The sequence below is a fragment of the Manis pentadactyla genome, chromosome 4 (assembly GCF_030020395.1).
Source record: "Manis pentadactyla isolate mManPen7 chromosome 4, mManPen7.hap1, whole genome shotgun sequence".
Taxonomy (NCBI): Eukaryota; Metazoa; Chordata; class Mammalia; order Pholidota; family Manidae; genus Manis; species Manis pentadactyla.
In genome coordinates this window covers 76,587,083-76,603,138 of record NC_080022.1, presented here as the reverse complement: position 1 = coordinate 76,603,138, position 16,056 = coordinate 76,587,083, and positions in this window count along the sequence as shown.

The following is a 16,056-nucleotide window of genomic DNA, read 5'->3' as shown; positions in this document are numbered from 1 at the left end:
GCTAGAAAGTTTGGAATGGGGTGGGGGAGGTGGGTGGGCAGCAGCGATTGCTCACACAGTGGAGAGCTGCGGGAAGGCAAGAACAGCAATAAGACGCTTGTTTGGAGAGCCAGTGATAAGAGCCGGCAGATTAGTGGCAACGTGTGAGCTGCAAAATAGCTACTGCTTCACTTCTCCCCTTCAAATCTCACAGAAGAATATCTCTTGTGGCCACTCTATGGGAAACATGCAGGGAGGGGAATTCTGGGAAATACAGTTTGGCCATGTCAAGTTGACACTTATCACACCACCGTTCCAGGTCAGCTGATCCCAAAGCCTTGGCTTTTCCATGACACCACTTTGACACTCTCCAAATGGCCTTTTAACTTATTTGTTCAACCTTTAAATCCATGAAAGGCATTCTTTCTAGTTCAGCCTTGTTTAAGTATTGGCACCACAGGCCTCTAGCACAGCTGGCTATTGGATAGGGGGCAGCACCAGCAGAAAGACTAGGAGGTTAGCATGTTCTAGAGGAGACCCAGCAACAGGGTAAACTCCAGTTGCAAAGGAACAGGCTCTCATCTTGGGAGTGTGGAGAGTAAGAATCAATCAGGCATTTTGTTTTTCACGTCCCCGCTAGCCCCCTGACACCTCCTCCTCACACAGCCACCCACCAGGTACAGGTGTACAGTTCCTCTCCTGCACAAAGACAGCCAACGGGGGGGGGAGGGGGATGCAAATGGGCTAAAATACAGCCCTGCTTCTCTCAGCAGGCTCAGAGGGGCTTCAGCCTTGAGAAATGACAACTTGTACAATCCAAGGGCCTGGAGGAAGCAATTTTTTACAGTTTGCAGAAAGACACTAGAGTTGTAGCCCTGTCTCTCGAATCACCTCCCTAGAGCTGTCTCATTTGGGAAAGCCAAGCCAGGGCAGCCTGCCTGGACTTCACAGATTGCCCTCAGGCTAGTCCAGCTCCTAGCCTTCTTGTCCAGGAGTGTAACTCTGTGCAAGCCAGGTAGGAGATGAGATGGGGAGTCCAGATGATTGCGCACTGGCCCTGCCAGAGCATCAGGACAATGTTACCCTCGTCCTGACTTTAAAGAGTTTCTCTTTTCCCTTTTGAGGGTTAGCAGAGCATTTCAATAAGAAAACAGAGCTTGCTATAGGAGGATTTGGGGTGTGTGTGTGTGTGTGTGTGTGTGTGTTGTAGGAAGAGAGGCAATGGAGACACATTTTGGAAGAACCAAGATGGAAAGCAGACTGTTGACTGAGTTTGACTTTGTACAGTCTGTGAGCTCCTAGGACAGGAACCTGCCTTATCAGGAAGCCCTGAGAGCTTTGTCTACCTCGGCTGACTCTTTCCTGCTGCCTGGCGTAGCTCAGTTCCACCTGCCTGGAGCTTCCACTCAGTTGCTCTGTGGTCCCTCTGAGTTTCTGCTTTAGTTCTCATAGCCTGGCACACTCTTGGTGGTACTACTGTGGGGTGGCTAACTGGAGCTGGTTTGGGGCAGTTCTTCATATTTCCTGTGCAATGCTTGTGATTAGAATTGCAGTGGAAAGCACAGCTGGCCTACAACAGGTTCTGCTCTAAGAATAAAAAAAAAGATGAACAGGTTGGCGAAAGTGCACATCATTTTAAAGGCCCTCTGATTTGGACACAATGAATCATCAGTATATGGGGGACCCCATGATTTATTTCGGGAGCCTGGCATGGAGCCATTCAGACACCCAAACTTGTAGGGTCAGCCTACAACAAAACTACGCTGTTCAGGAAGTCTGTGATCAGGTTCCTGCATCCTCACTAATTCTCTTTTCTGAATCCCTTTCTCTCCTCTCTGGAATTTCATCATTCTTCACTCTTGGAAGCTTGCTGCATGGAATAATACAAATAATAATAGTTAATGTGTATTACATACTTGGCCTGTACCAGCCATTGTGGTGAGCACTTTATATGAATTATTCACCCAATAAATACTTATTGAGGACCTATTATATATTAGAAAATGTTCCAGGTGCTAAGAGTACAAAACAAAACAGACAAAAAATCCCTGCCCTCATGGAATTTACATTCAAAGGGAGATAGAAAGAACTTTAAAAACAAAATATATAATATACAGATGATGATAAATGCTTTGTAGAAACACAAAACAAGGAAGGTGCCAGGAAGCCCTGGTGAGTGTTGAGGAGAGGAGGGTGTGGCTCTTTTAAATAGGGAGGATGGCAAAGATTTCACTGAAAACTGACTCATGTGACATCTTGTCAGAAACATAATACTGTTATCCTCATTTCACAGAGAAACTGAGTTAGAATACAAGCCTTATTTGCAAGAATACATCTACTGGCTGTTCATATGCTAGGGTCTATCTCTAGAAAAGTATTTATAGCTTTCCTCCTAGCTATAAAATGCAAAGCAATTGTGCACAGTCAAGGAATTGTAACACCCAGAAAATGCCAAAGGTGTGAGGAAGAGGGAAGTTTACATTTCTTGCAGCTCTTACAATTATGATGACTTAGTCGCCTGTTTACCTGGTCTCTCTCTTGAGCTAGTATAAACCTCTGCATAATACTAGCCAGGGGTCTGCGGCTACAGAAGAGACTTTAAAAAATCTCAGCCAATTTTAAAAAATAGACTTTATTTTTTAGAGCAGTTTTAGAGTCACAGCAAAATTGAGTGGGAAGTACAAAGTTCCCATAAGCCCCTGACCCCACACATGCACACCTCCTCCACTAGCCCAGTAGACTTTTGATTTACAAGGTTAGCTTCTTCCCCATTCTGCTCCTTTCTGCAAATTAAATCTGGACTGCAGAGTCAAATACTATTACTCCCTGGATGCTGAGTCCCCCGTGCACACCTGGGCTGCATGTCAGGAGCCTGACATTCTCCCTCTTACAGAAGGAGGACCCAGTGCCAGCAGGGGCGATCAGAAGGCTGGCAGATGGCTGGGTTCCCCAGTGCTTGCAGGGCCGTGAGTAGCTGCAGGTTTGAGGCCAGGCCTGCCTAGGAGCTCTGTCAACTTAGGCAACCTTCTTACCCTGGCCAAGGCCACGAATTCTTTTCTAGGAATTTTTTAGCTCTGAATTTCCCCTTTTTGCTTTTTAGTTTCTCATCCTGAGTTGACTTAACTTGCCCTCCAGACTTGCCTAAAAACTCCTTATTTACTGTCGAGCCTTGCATAAATTCTCTTTGGCCCGCATGCTGAGTCACAGTTTCTGCCCACACTCCCCACCCTCCCCCGAACTCTGAGCTGCCCTGTAGACGGAGGGTTTGCCCCGTAGCTAAGAGGAAATGGCCCCCGGCCAGACACCCACACCTTCAGGCAGGGCCACTTCTGAGAAGCAGTGGGGTGGAAATGTGTCATCTGCCAAGCGGGTGGGGGAGAGGCACTGGCATCATGCCTGATCTGGATGGATTTGAGGGGCAGTCATGGGCTTGACCCTTGAGGGAAGAGGAGGTGAAGTCACTGGTGAGCTTTCTTTACTTTAGAGTCAGGGGATGAGGTCACAGCTGGGTTTGTCTTATTTGGGGGAAGAAAGAATGAGATCATACTGCGGTTTTTCCTTATTTTGAGTCTGGGAGTGAGGGGAGAGACTATGCCATATCAGAATTTGCCTTATGTAAGAAGCTGGGAGAGTAGGAAGCCCTTCTGCTTCCAAAGGGAGGTTTGCCCCCCTCCCTGCAGGGCTTGCTTTTCTCTGGGAAGCTGCCTGAAGATGCAGCCCCTCCCAGGGCAGCGCGATGCCTGCTTGTTCTGCTGTGCTGCTCAGGGCACGCAGGGCCACACTCTGACTTGCATGGGCCCTGGTTGCTTTTTTCTCTCCTGGGCCTCTTCCTCTCTCTAAAAAAAAAAGATAAAAAATTATATTTTATGACTGTGTTGGCATAAAAATTAATATAATCCAGGCTGGAATCATTATATAAGCGGTATTATATTCATTTTTTCTTGATTTTAAAAGAAATTAAAATCAAAGCATTTCTGTGGTGCTCTAAAAGTATCATGGGCCTCAGGCGCTCTGCACCTGCTGGATACATTGGCCTGAGCTCAGAGTTCTCCCCACCTTTAGGAAGGGTCCTGGGGCTGGAGCAGGAGCACTGCAGACATCACCCTCACTTTGCCTGACTGAGCTGCTCTGCCAGGGATTAGGGATGGGGGTAGGAGAATTGCCCAGGTCCCCAGCCTCCTTCTTAGACAGAGAGAGGACTTTGTGTAGGAAACAGGATAATCCAGCAGGCAACAGGCTTGCTCAAGAGGCTTGCTGCAGGTGAGGTGCCCTTAGGCTAAGTAATTCATCCAAGAGCAGGTACTAGTCACTTCCCTGGGCAAAGGCAGAGATCAGTGGTGGCACGATTTGGAAACCCAGTGTCATAGGTGATCAACCAGTGTTGAAGAAACAATATAAGGTAGGAGTGATCTTGTAAATTGTTCGTATTCATCCATTCATTCAACAAATATTTACTAAACATCCACTATGTGCTCAGCTCTAGGGGAGTACATGCAGTTCTGGCTTTCATGGAACTTACATGAGTACTGTTGGGGTGGAAGAAATTTCCTCTGCCCTTGAGCTTCTTCTAGCTGGTGTGAGAATCAAACTGACACAAGACAGATCAACAGGAGAAAAAAACCAAAGTTTAGTGCACAGGGAAGCCATGGACATTAAGGGAGGATGAAGTGTATATGTCATCCTGAACCAGGGCTCAGGGGGCAGGGGTCTGAGTCCAAAGGAAAAGGGAAGTAATTCACAGGAATATGAGAAGAGTCAAGTTTGGTAAACAAAATACTTGATAGGCCACAGAAACAATGGGCCACAGAGAGGAATTTTGACAGACCTAGCCACATTGCTCTCCTCAGGGGGTAGTCCGTCCATCCAGATCTTTCTGTGCAATTGCAGGAGATGAAGTATCTTCCTGAGTCTTTTGGGCCTTAATGGTTTTTCAGCTTAAAATAATCTACACGTCACAATAGCACATCTTGGGGCAGCCTGCTTTTGGTTCCCACAATATTATACACTGTACATTTAAATTATCCAAAGTATCAAGTAAGTTACGAACAGGTGTTACTAGTTCATTTAGGCCTCAGTTCTCTGTCTTGAAGGAAAAAATTCAATTAAGAGATGGACTTAAGCATCAGGAGTGTATTTAGCAATGCCAAAGTACACTCTGGAGAAGGGCGAAGAGCGGGCTGTCTGGAAACTGGAGGCAGACCCACTATGATGGTTCAGGTTGGTTTTTAAAATGGCGGGAAGTCCCTCCCTGAATCTCACATCATTCCACTGACACACTGATGACAGTCTCAGGCTATCTAACTACCTTCGTAGTGTTCACCAGTTGTTTACCCATAAGTACACAGTGAAACCCAGGGGGGCCAAAATGGCAGTGTAAATTTATTATAATTATTTATGCTATAACAAACCCCAAGGTGGCTCAGGGTCACCTTCTGGGTCTTAGTATGGCTGCAGCCAACCTTTGTTGGTGGTCTGGAGGCCCATAGAGCTTTTCACATCTTGTTTGGCCCTGATAAGGCAGGAGACTGAACCATAAACAGGAGGGGCTTGGGATGTGTTCTGGCATCTGGTGACGGGGGCAGGTGGAGAGCTGGAGGACCTTGTCCAGGGCAGGGCAGGACCCACACACATCTGTTTGGCTACCTACAAAGGGAGAGGGGAAAACAGAATTCAATCGTCAGGAGTTTTGTCACCTATTACCTGCCATGCATTATATCACTTGATCCTCTAACCACCCAATGAAGCACAAATTATTATTTCTCTTTCATAGATGAGGAAATAGGCTAACAGAGGTTAAGAAATGTGTCCAAGATAACACACTTTTAAAAGTGTGGGTTAGAAAGCAGTTCTCACTCATTTCAAAGCCTATGACCATTACACCCGACTACTCTGTCTTATTAGTTATGATTTACACTAAACAGATATTTGATTTACTAAAAGTTTCACTGGACTGTGTTTACCATTCAAAATTACATATATCTCCTTTTTGCAAAGGTGAGAGTAAATTATCGCAGAAAAAAACTAAGTTGAGAAAGGATCAAAAAAGAGCCTGTATGAGGAGTGCAGGGAAGGCAGAAGCTTTTTAGTCCATCTGGGCAGTAATATGTAAAGGTGAGGAGATGGGGTCCCTGGTATCTGGGAAAGATCAACATAGGTAGGGAGATGAGAGGCCCTCTAAATTGGGGAGACAAGCATTTTCATATGAATGAAGCTCTAAAGTAAGGTATCTGTTAAGGTAAGTGCATACCTTCTGGTTAAGATATGTGCAGCAGTTACTATGACTGCCAAATCTAAGGTGTGACTTCCTCACCAAGATACAAACAGCAGCTAGGCTCAGTAGCCAGTGGAGCATGAATTAGGGGTCTGCTGGGCAGGAGAATTCCACAAGCAGAAATTAAGTTTCAAGGAGCAAACCTAACTGGGTTGGAAATCCTGGTACGTACCGGACAGAAATCTCAGATCAGCCATCTCCCTCAGGCAGGCACCAATTCTCTGGGCACATGCATTTCAGAAGCCGGGAGTCAGAAACCACAACACAAGAGACCTGGGTGCAGCAAGATGAATGCTGCCCTACTGCAGGAACTGTTTGCTTTTGACTTGTTTTTGCCTTACGCCAGGTGTGTGTGTGTCTGTGTATTTGTGTGTGTGCACACATCAGCTGGGGGACAGGGAACTCAGCTCTAGGTATTCATGGGAGGTAGGAATCTAGCAGCCTCCAAATGAGCCCTGCGGTCTAGTGAAGATTTAGAGTTAACGCACTGACCTCTCAAAAATGTGAAATTGCTCATTCATTTTATATTGCCTCTGCCTTGGCATCTAAAATATATATAAAAATAATGTAAGAGACATGTTTCTTCACAGGCCTCCTAAACTCTCCTGTTTTTCCTCGTATGTTGAGACCCACAGATAAGCCACACAGGCTTAGTCACATGACAGTATAACCTCCTGAGACCCATGGTTGCCATCATCTGGTCATTGACTAACCTTTGTCTCTGCTTCTAAGCCCAAACCCCCTTACTCAGTCAAGTCACTTTAGAAATAGATTGCCTTTTCTTCTTTCCCTTCTAAGTATCTGTCAGAACCAGGAGAAGAAGGGGAAGTCTTTGTTAATTAGTAAAATTTCCAAATGCCAAAAGAGGAATCATTCCTGTCACTAAATACCACCCAAACATGTATGACTGGAATTACCTAGACAGCTCATTAACTAATCCCAGAAGAGTATTTAGGAGCAAAGGAAGTCTCTTGCTGTGATATAAAGTAGGGGAAGTGACTTACAGGGGACAAGGAATGGGAATGCCATGAGATGTCTACAAGCCTACTATGCCAGCTAGAGGTGGGGGATGCTCTGAGGCAACAGGACTCTCACTCCCCGAGGGAACTTCCAGACAGAATAAAATACTGGGCCTCTGACCAGACTACACAGAGAGGTATCAGACCCTTGGAAGCCAGATCCCTGATGCTGATGTGTGAGGCTTTGGATTGGGTCCAGTCTTCCCAGGCATGTAGTCACCCTCTCTCCTTTCCTCTCTCCCTCCTTTCTTCCCTTCCTTCTGCACAGTAAGTAGAGTATGGAATATAATTTAATTTGTTTCAGCTGATAATGAAAATTGTTCTGGAATTTCAGACTTACCATTAGGAATTATTTTCAATAGACAGAATGACAAATACTGATGTAGAAAGTCTGGAGGCTAGTTTGAACTGGCAACACCTTGAGAAACATCTTGAAAGTTGGTTATGAGCAATTCTCAACTAAGAGTGCTTGAGCTTTCTCATTCTCTCCTAAAACTCATGGCAGAACAATTTCTCATTAGCTGAAGTTTCTGGTTGTTTGGTCTCTGGCTGAAACTTTCCCTGCCACTCTCCTCTCTTTCCCAGATACATCTGGGTTAAAATATTAGAAAGAACCTAACAAGGGGAAATCCATCTCTTTTATATAAACCATCCACATACCTGGCTGCAAAATCATCTTCTTATACTTAATTATCTCTGGTTGAAAACATTTTGTCTTGATTAATTAAAGCACTTACGCTGCTACCAACAGTAGAGAATAGTTTCTGGAAAGGACTCCAATGTCACTTAGCCTCACTTTAAAAGCTCGACTGTCTACAAGTCTGTAACAGCAAATGCCTGCTACCATTTTAATTATTTTATCTAGCATAGCAGAAATGTGGCAATTATATACTTTAAGTTACTTCTGTTATATGAAGTATACTTCATATAACTGAACACTACTGATGTAATAAACAATTTCAACTTAAAAATTCTTTTCTATTTTAAGAAAATAGAAGTTTCTTTGTAGAAAATTATAAAATACAGAGGAATATAAAAAGAAAATAAAGATCGCCCACAATCACACTACTAACTGATAAACACCATTAACACTGGTGAAGATCCCTCAAGTATTTTTTCTACTCATACAATTTTTTAATACTCAGTTGAAATTTTACATCTAATACAGTTTCATTTTTTTCCTACTAAAAAAAGTATCACATGCATTACACTAATGCAGTTAAGTACTCATGCACAATATGGCAATTAATAGTTGTGTGGTGTTCAGTTAGGTAGATGTATCATAATTTATTTAATACAACTATTGAGAACCATAAGAAGGTTGTCATTTTTCTTCACTGTTGTATGCAACATAGACATGAACAGCCTTGTGCATAAATCTTTGCAAGAATCCATAATTTCTTCCCTATGCCAAATCCCCAGAAATGGAATAGCTGGCTGACAAGGTTTAAATGTTTTCAAATCTTTTGCAGAAATACCGCCAAACTGGCTTCCAGAAATGTGTCAATTTATTCTCCTAAAGATATCTAGGAGAGCAACTGCCTAACTCCATTCTCAAAAGTAGACAGTCTTTAAAATAAAACTTTACAAATTTGGTTGCTGAAAAATGGGAATCTCATTTTCACTGAAATACTGGTGAGGCTGAACGCTGCAGTAAGTGTTTAACTGACCATTTGTATGCGGGCCCCAGGGAGTGGTCCATTAATGGCATCTACTCAGTTTCCTCCTGTGATGGCTATCTTTTACTTATTGGTTTGTAGGCAGCTAATTGTTTGGTTATTTACACTGTCAGATCATTTCCAAAGGTGAGTTTTATGGCAATGTTTGTTTTATATGCTTCCTTTCTGTCACCTTCTCTAAGAAGGTCAGGGAAAGTGAACATACATTAAAAACTGGGCAAATGACTTTGCTTGTAAATTGGCAAGTAATCTTTCTTTTAAGTCCATTCATAGAATTACTCTGAAATTTCGCAGACTCCTTTTCACCTTTAGAATGAAAATGAAACTTACCAGGAAAAAAGTGCATGATCTAGCAGATCTCATCTATAGCTGTGCTGTTCAATACAGTGGCCACAGTAGATCTTATGTTAAGTGTTCTTATTATGCACAAAAGATAAGAAATAAAGAGGGCAGGAGGAAACCCCCAGAGGTAACGGAGGTGTTTATGGTGTGAGACTGTGGGAATTATTTCATGGGTGCGTCCGTACCTTCAAACTCCTCAAGCTGTATGTACATCAATTATGTACAACTTTTTGTAAGTCAATATGCCTTACTAAAGTAGCTTAAAAAATGCAGTAACCATTTACCAAAGGTGGATATTTAAATTTAAATTTAAAAAATTAAATAAAATTAAAGTTTCTGTTCCTCACTTGCTCAATAGCCACGTGGATTTACAGTAGCTTATGGCTACTGTTCTGGACAGCACAGATGTAGAACTTTTCCATCATTGCAGATAGTTCTGGACAGCATGGATCAGCAGATTGAACTTTTACAATTCCTGGATCCGTTTCCTTCTACATCTAGCCTCTGCTGAGAATTCCCTTCTACTTCTCTTTGTCTAATTCCAACACATCCTTTAATGTACAGCTCAGACATCACCTACTTTGGGGAAAGCATCTTCTGACCACCGCCTCCTCCAGCCTGGAGTACACGCCCTTCTGTGGCCTATTAGACCCATGGCCGTGGAATACTCGTTAAGTCAGTTGCAGACGTCAGCTCGCAGATCCTTGTGCTTTACCAACTCGCTGAAGGAGAAGCATGTATCTTCAACTTCTAGCTGCCCAGGGCCCAGCTTAGTTTCTGAAAAATGTGTGTTGAACATACAGGCTCGCCATGTGCCTCACCCTGTGCCCGTGCAGTGGTTTAGCCTTAAACACTCTCAAGAACTAAAAAGCGTACCAAAGGAAGGATTTCAATGCAACATTTTTCTTTAGAAATAGTAGTTATTAACTATAATAAAGTAATGAAATATATGGGCATGCTTTATGAGCGTTACAAAAGATAGTTACAACAGAATACAATAACATTATTCCTGTCAGAAACATAGACATATTACCTTTGTATTTCAACAAATACCTACCATTGGAACAATGACACACCATATTTTTAAATAATTCTTACCAAAAAGAAAAGCCTATAAAAAGTTATCTTTTACCCTTAGTCTGCCAGAGTCTCTCTGGGGTCTTCATCTCACTTTCCTTTTAAAGTCATAGCATGCTGCTGGCAGAAGGTATGCTTGTGAGAACCAGGCCCAGGTTGCTTTTTTCCTTTTTAAATAAAATATATCACAATTAATATATATTTCTTAGAGGAAAAATTTTAAACTACTGATATATACAAAGAATAAAAGAGAACTTGCTTAAAATTCTACCACTAAATGACAACCTCTGCTTGGATTTGGTGTTAACTCCCCCAAGCTTTTCTGTACATAGATATGTAGATATTTTTGTTTCTTGCACAGTGAGATTATGCTGTACTTGTTTTAATTTTTTTCCATGAACACATCATGACTAAGCTTATATGCCAATAAATATGTCTATAACATTTTTTTTTTTTTTTGTAGATAACTATTTTTTTATTGAAGGGTAGTTGACACACAGTATTACATTACATTAGTTTCAGGTGTACAACATAGTGATTCAACATTTATATACATGACAATTATAGGTACCAGCTATCACCATACCAAGCTGTTACAATATCTTGACTATATTCATTACATCCCGGTTACTTATTATTTTACCATTGGAAGTGTATACTTTTTTTTTTTTTTTTTGTGAGGGCATCTCTCATATTTATTGATCAAATGGTTGTTAACAACAATAAAATTCTGTATAGGGGAGTCAATGCTCAATGCACAATCATTAATCCACCCAAGAGCCCAATTTTCATCAGTCTCCAATCTTCTGAGGCATAACAAACAAGTTCTTACATGGAGAACAAATTCTTACAAAGTGAATAAGTTCTTACATGGTGAACAGTGCAAGGGCAGTCATATCACAGAAACTTTCGGTTTTGATCAAGCATCATGAACTATAAACAATCAGGTCAAATATGATTATTCGTTTGATTTTTATACTCGATTTATATGTGAATCCCACATTTCTCCCTTATTATTATTATTATTATTTTTAATAAAATGCTGAAGTGGTAGGTAGATGCAAGATAAAGGTAGAAAACATAATTTAGTGCTGTAAGAGGGCAAATGTAGATGATCAGGTGTGTGCCTGTAGACTATGTGTTAATCCAAGCTAGACAAGGGCAACAAAACATCCACGGATGCAGAAGATTTCTCTCAAAACAAGGGAGGTGATGTTCTAAGCCTCACCTCTGTTGATCCCCAATTTCTCACCTGATGGCCCCCCTGCGACTGTGCCTGTCTTAGGTTGTTCCTCCCTTGAGGAATCTTACCCGTCTCTGGCTAACCAGTCATCTTCCGGGGCCATACAGGGAAATGTAAAGTTGGTAAGTGAGAGAGAAGCCTTATTGTTTGAAATGGTTAGCTTTTTATTTCTTTGCATATTTATGCCCTGTAGCTTCTATGCCCAGCATTTGTCTTGAGGTCTCTTTACCACTTGGAAGAATTATGATACTCGGTAATTTCGATATGAGGCACGAATTCTACTAAAGGGTAATTAGGAAGGGAGAAGAAAAGCTATAGAAGTAGCAGGCGGCAGAAAACCTGGGAAGATTGATTATTTCTTTGACATATCTTCTTGTAGAGTAACTTCAGCATGTATAGGTTTTAAGCTACTACTTAAATTGCGCACACACATTAACATAATAGGAGTATAGTTACATAACCAAAGCATATCTGTAATTACCAGCCATCTCCAGTGAAACCAAGTAAACTTGTTAGGCACCTTAGGCATTTGTGAAAACTTATCTATGATATGGTGAATATTGTCCAACTGAACTTGAACAGTCTGAGAGAAATCAGACAAATTAAAACAACCCATTCCTGGGGAATGTTCACATCCCTTATGTTCTTTTAACATGTCTATAACATTTTTATTGTCCACCTAGAACTTTATTTTAAAAATATATCATATTTTAAAAAATCACTCCTCATTTTGGGGAAGCTTAGATTGTCTCCATCATTTCCCCCCTTTTGTTAATAATGTTGTGATGGCTTCCCTCCTGACTATATGTTTTCCAGGAATCTATAGATCTGAACCTGTTCTCCAAGGCAGAAACAAGGAATGGCCTTCTTTTGTGGCGTTAGAAGATAACGGGGAGTGGTGGTCATAGACCCGCCTGGGCCAACCCAGGACCAGTCAACCAAATTACTGGGGCCAGAGTGTGTCTGGGGTCGGTGGGCCACTGTGAGGGGATGCCCCAGAAAACAGCCCGAGGCAAAGGTTCCCTGGTACCACTTCTTCGGGGAGTGCAATGACAGGGTTGTAAAAATGAGAGAAAAAGAAAACCAAGGCAGATGTGCATACAGTAAAACAACAAATTTGACTGGATCTATACTGTTGGAACTCAACCAAGAATTAGGAGAAGTGCAAGTTGCAGCGCTCCAAAATAGTGCGACTATAGACTATCTACTGTTAAAAGAACATATGGGATGTGAACAGTTCCCAGGAATGTGTTGTTTTAATTTGTCTGATTTTTCTCAAACTATTCAAATTCAGTTAGACAATATCCATCATATCATTGATAAGTTTTCACAAATGCCTAGGGTGCCTAACTGGCTTTCTTGGTTTCACTGGAGATGGCTGGTAATTACAGATATGCTTTGGTTATGTAACTATACTCCTATTATGTTAATGTGTGCACGCAATTTAATTAGTAGTTTAAAACCTATACATGCTGAAGTTACTCTACAAGAAGATATGTCAAAGAAATAATCAATCTTCCCATGTTTTCTTCCATCTGCTACTTCTATAGCTTTCTTCTCCCTTCCTAATTACCCTTTAGTAGAATTCGTGCCTCATATCGAAATTACCGAGTATCATAATTCTTCCAAGTGGTAAAGAGACCTCAAGACAAATGCTGGGCATAGAAGCCACAGGGCATAAATCTGCAAGGAAGTAAAAAGCTAACCTTTTCAAACAATATTGCTTCTCTCTCACTTACCAACTTTACATTTCCCTGTATGGCCCCGGAAGATGACTGGTTAGCCAGAGACGGGTAAGATTCCTCAAGGGAGGAACAACCTAAGACAGGCACAGTCGCAGGGGGGCCATCAGGTGAGAAATTGGGGATCAACAGAGGTGAGGCTTAGAACATCACCTCCCTTGTTTTGAGAGAAATCTTCTGCATCCGTGGATGTTTTGTTGCCCTTGTCTAGCTTGGATTAACACATAGTCTACAGGCACACACCTGATCATCTACATTTGCCCTCTTACAGCACTAAATTATGTTTTCTACCTTTATCTTGCATCTACCTACCACTTCAGCATTTTATTAAAAATAATAATAATAATAATAAGGGAGAAATGTGGGATTCACATATAAATCGAGTATAAAAATCAAACGAATAATCATATTTGACCTGATTGTTTATAGTTCATGATGCTTGATCAAAACCGAAAGTTTCTGTGATATGACTGCCCTTGCACTGTTCACCATGTAAGAACTTATTCACTTTGTAAGAATTTGTTCTCCATGTAAGAACTTGTTTGTTATGCCTCAGAAGATTGGAGACTGATGAAAATTGGGCTCTTGGGTGGATTAATGATTGTGCATTGAGCATTGACTCCCCTATACAGAATTTTATTGTTGTTAACAACCATTTGATCAATAAATATGAGAGATGCCCTCTTAAAAAAAAAGAAAGAAAACCAAGGCAGAGAAAGAGGAAAGTGAACATGCATTAATGACTTGGTCACAGCTTCAGGATAAGAGCACAGCCAGTTTCTTGGTGACCTGGGACATCTCTGGCAGGGCATACCAAACAGCAGGGCCTAGGAAAGACCCACAGGAAGGAGCGAGGGAGCAGAGTGCATTTGCCTGCTTCCTTAGGTCTCCTTTCTCTCTTTGGTTTAAAAACTGATTGGGCATGAACCCCCCATTTCCAGGTCCGGTCCCTCCGGGCAGCACTGTGGGGACAGTCTCACACTCCCAGGTGCTCTGCTTCTGCAAGCCTCTGAAAATGGCTGGAGAAGGAGGGCCTCCTTGGGTCTAGTCAGGGGCAATGCACGTGACAGAGATGCTCCCAGCCTGGCAGGTTCCCTGGCAGACTCACTCTGGGGGAAGCAGGGTAGTGAAATACAGTAAGAAATGGTACCAGCACAGGAGGGGAATGACCTCTGGCTTTTCAACCTGTAGTTTTCCCAGGAGGCCCATCAAAGCTCTTGGTTTTGAGAACAAAGGGGTTGTGCTGAGTGCTGTCTGCAGAAACACCAAGTCCTGTTCTCCCCAGGGGGTAGGACAGGAATGTAGCATTGAATGGGAAATGGAAATTAAGTTCTGAGGGCAGGAAAGCTCCACCTTTCCTCTGTGGACAGAAAAAGCGCCAGAGGTCAGACAGGGACACGTGGCTGAGCTGAGCCTTGCCCCCCTCCGCATCTCCTACTCTGGTCTATCCAGCCCACAACTCGGGCAAGTAGGCTGGGCTCACCCAGGAGCGAGCTTCAGGGAGGGTGGGCAGATACCAACAACTCTGAACACCCTCACGTGCTCTGAGAGCAATGGCACCTCGCCGTGAGCTTCCCCACCACAAGGGCAGGGGCAGAGGCAGGAGGAGGGTTTTGCTCAGAATGACTCTCAGAGTTCAGTTTAATTGGGGGGTGTCCTTTAAGGCGTTCCTGACTCTAAACAGAGCAAACTTCTGGCAATCAGTGGGGCTATTTAAAAAATGGCAGCAAAGCAAAGGAAGAAACCAGGGTGTGAAAGAAGAGGAAGAGGCAGGAACAAAGGAGAATGTGTCTGCTGAGTGCTTTCCCTGAGGTCTCCCAATGCCAAAGACAAGTTCAAGCAACACATTGTTTATGAGTCTCATTATGCTCAGCGCAGTTTGCTCCGGGCATCGTCAGTCTGCCGTGCTTGGCTTCTCTTTGTAGCGTTTGGTTTTCTACAAGACCGGATGGCAGTTTTTCTTTTACAAGAACTTGAAAACAGAGAGAAAACTGTCATACATCAGACATACTGTAAGATTATCCAGGCTTTGAAGGTAACTGAGAATGGGCTTCAGTTTCTTCCCATTTCCCACTGCCTGAAGGATAGGCTGAAGAGCTCTCTGGCATGGGTGGCCACAGGGCACCTGCAAGCCGACCCACCATGTCTTTCCATCTTCACCTCCTATCCAGTTCAATAGCTTGTGATCCTTCCCTGTACCTAAGTCCTCCGATGACACCAAGTGGTCTCTCAGGCCTCTGTCCTGACCCAGAAAGCTCTTTCCCCACATCCTCTCATTTCTGCCTGGATCTCCTGCAGCAGGACCGAGCTCAGGTTCACCTCCTGAAACCCTTCCTATGGCCAGGTGAATTGACCACACCCTCCCTTGTGCTCATGTGTAGTGTGAACAGACTTCCAGGTGAGCTCTTGTTAACACATAACTTTGAATACATGGCTGTCTTTTCCTATTAGCTTGTGAACTGTTTAAAAACAGGTATCATATTCTCATTTTTTATCCTTCAGCACCTAGAACAATGCCTTGTACCTGGAATGTGCTCAGAAAATGCTGGTTGGTGGAAAAAGCACATGTATATCCAAAATATGGCATTTATATGCCAGCTACATCACTCTTCATGTTGCCCAGTGGTAACTGCTTACCTATGACTCTCCTGGGATGCTCCAGCAACTTTAGAATAAACTACAAGCTCCCTGCCTTTAAGACCAT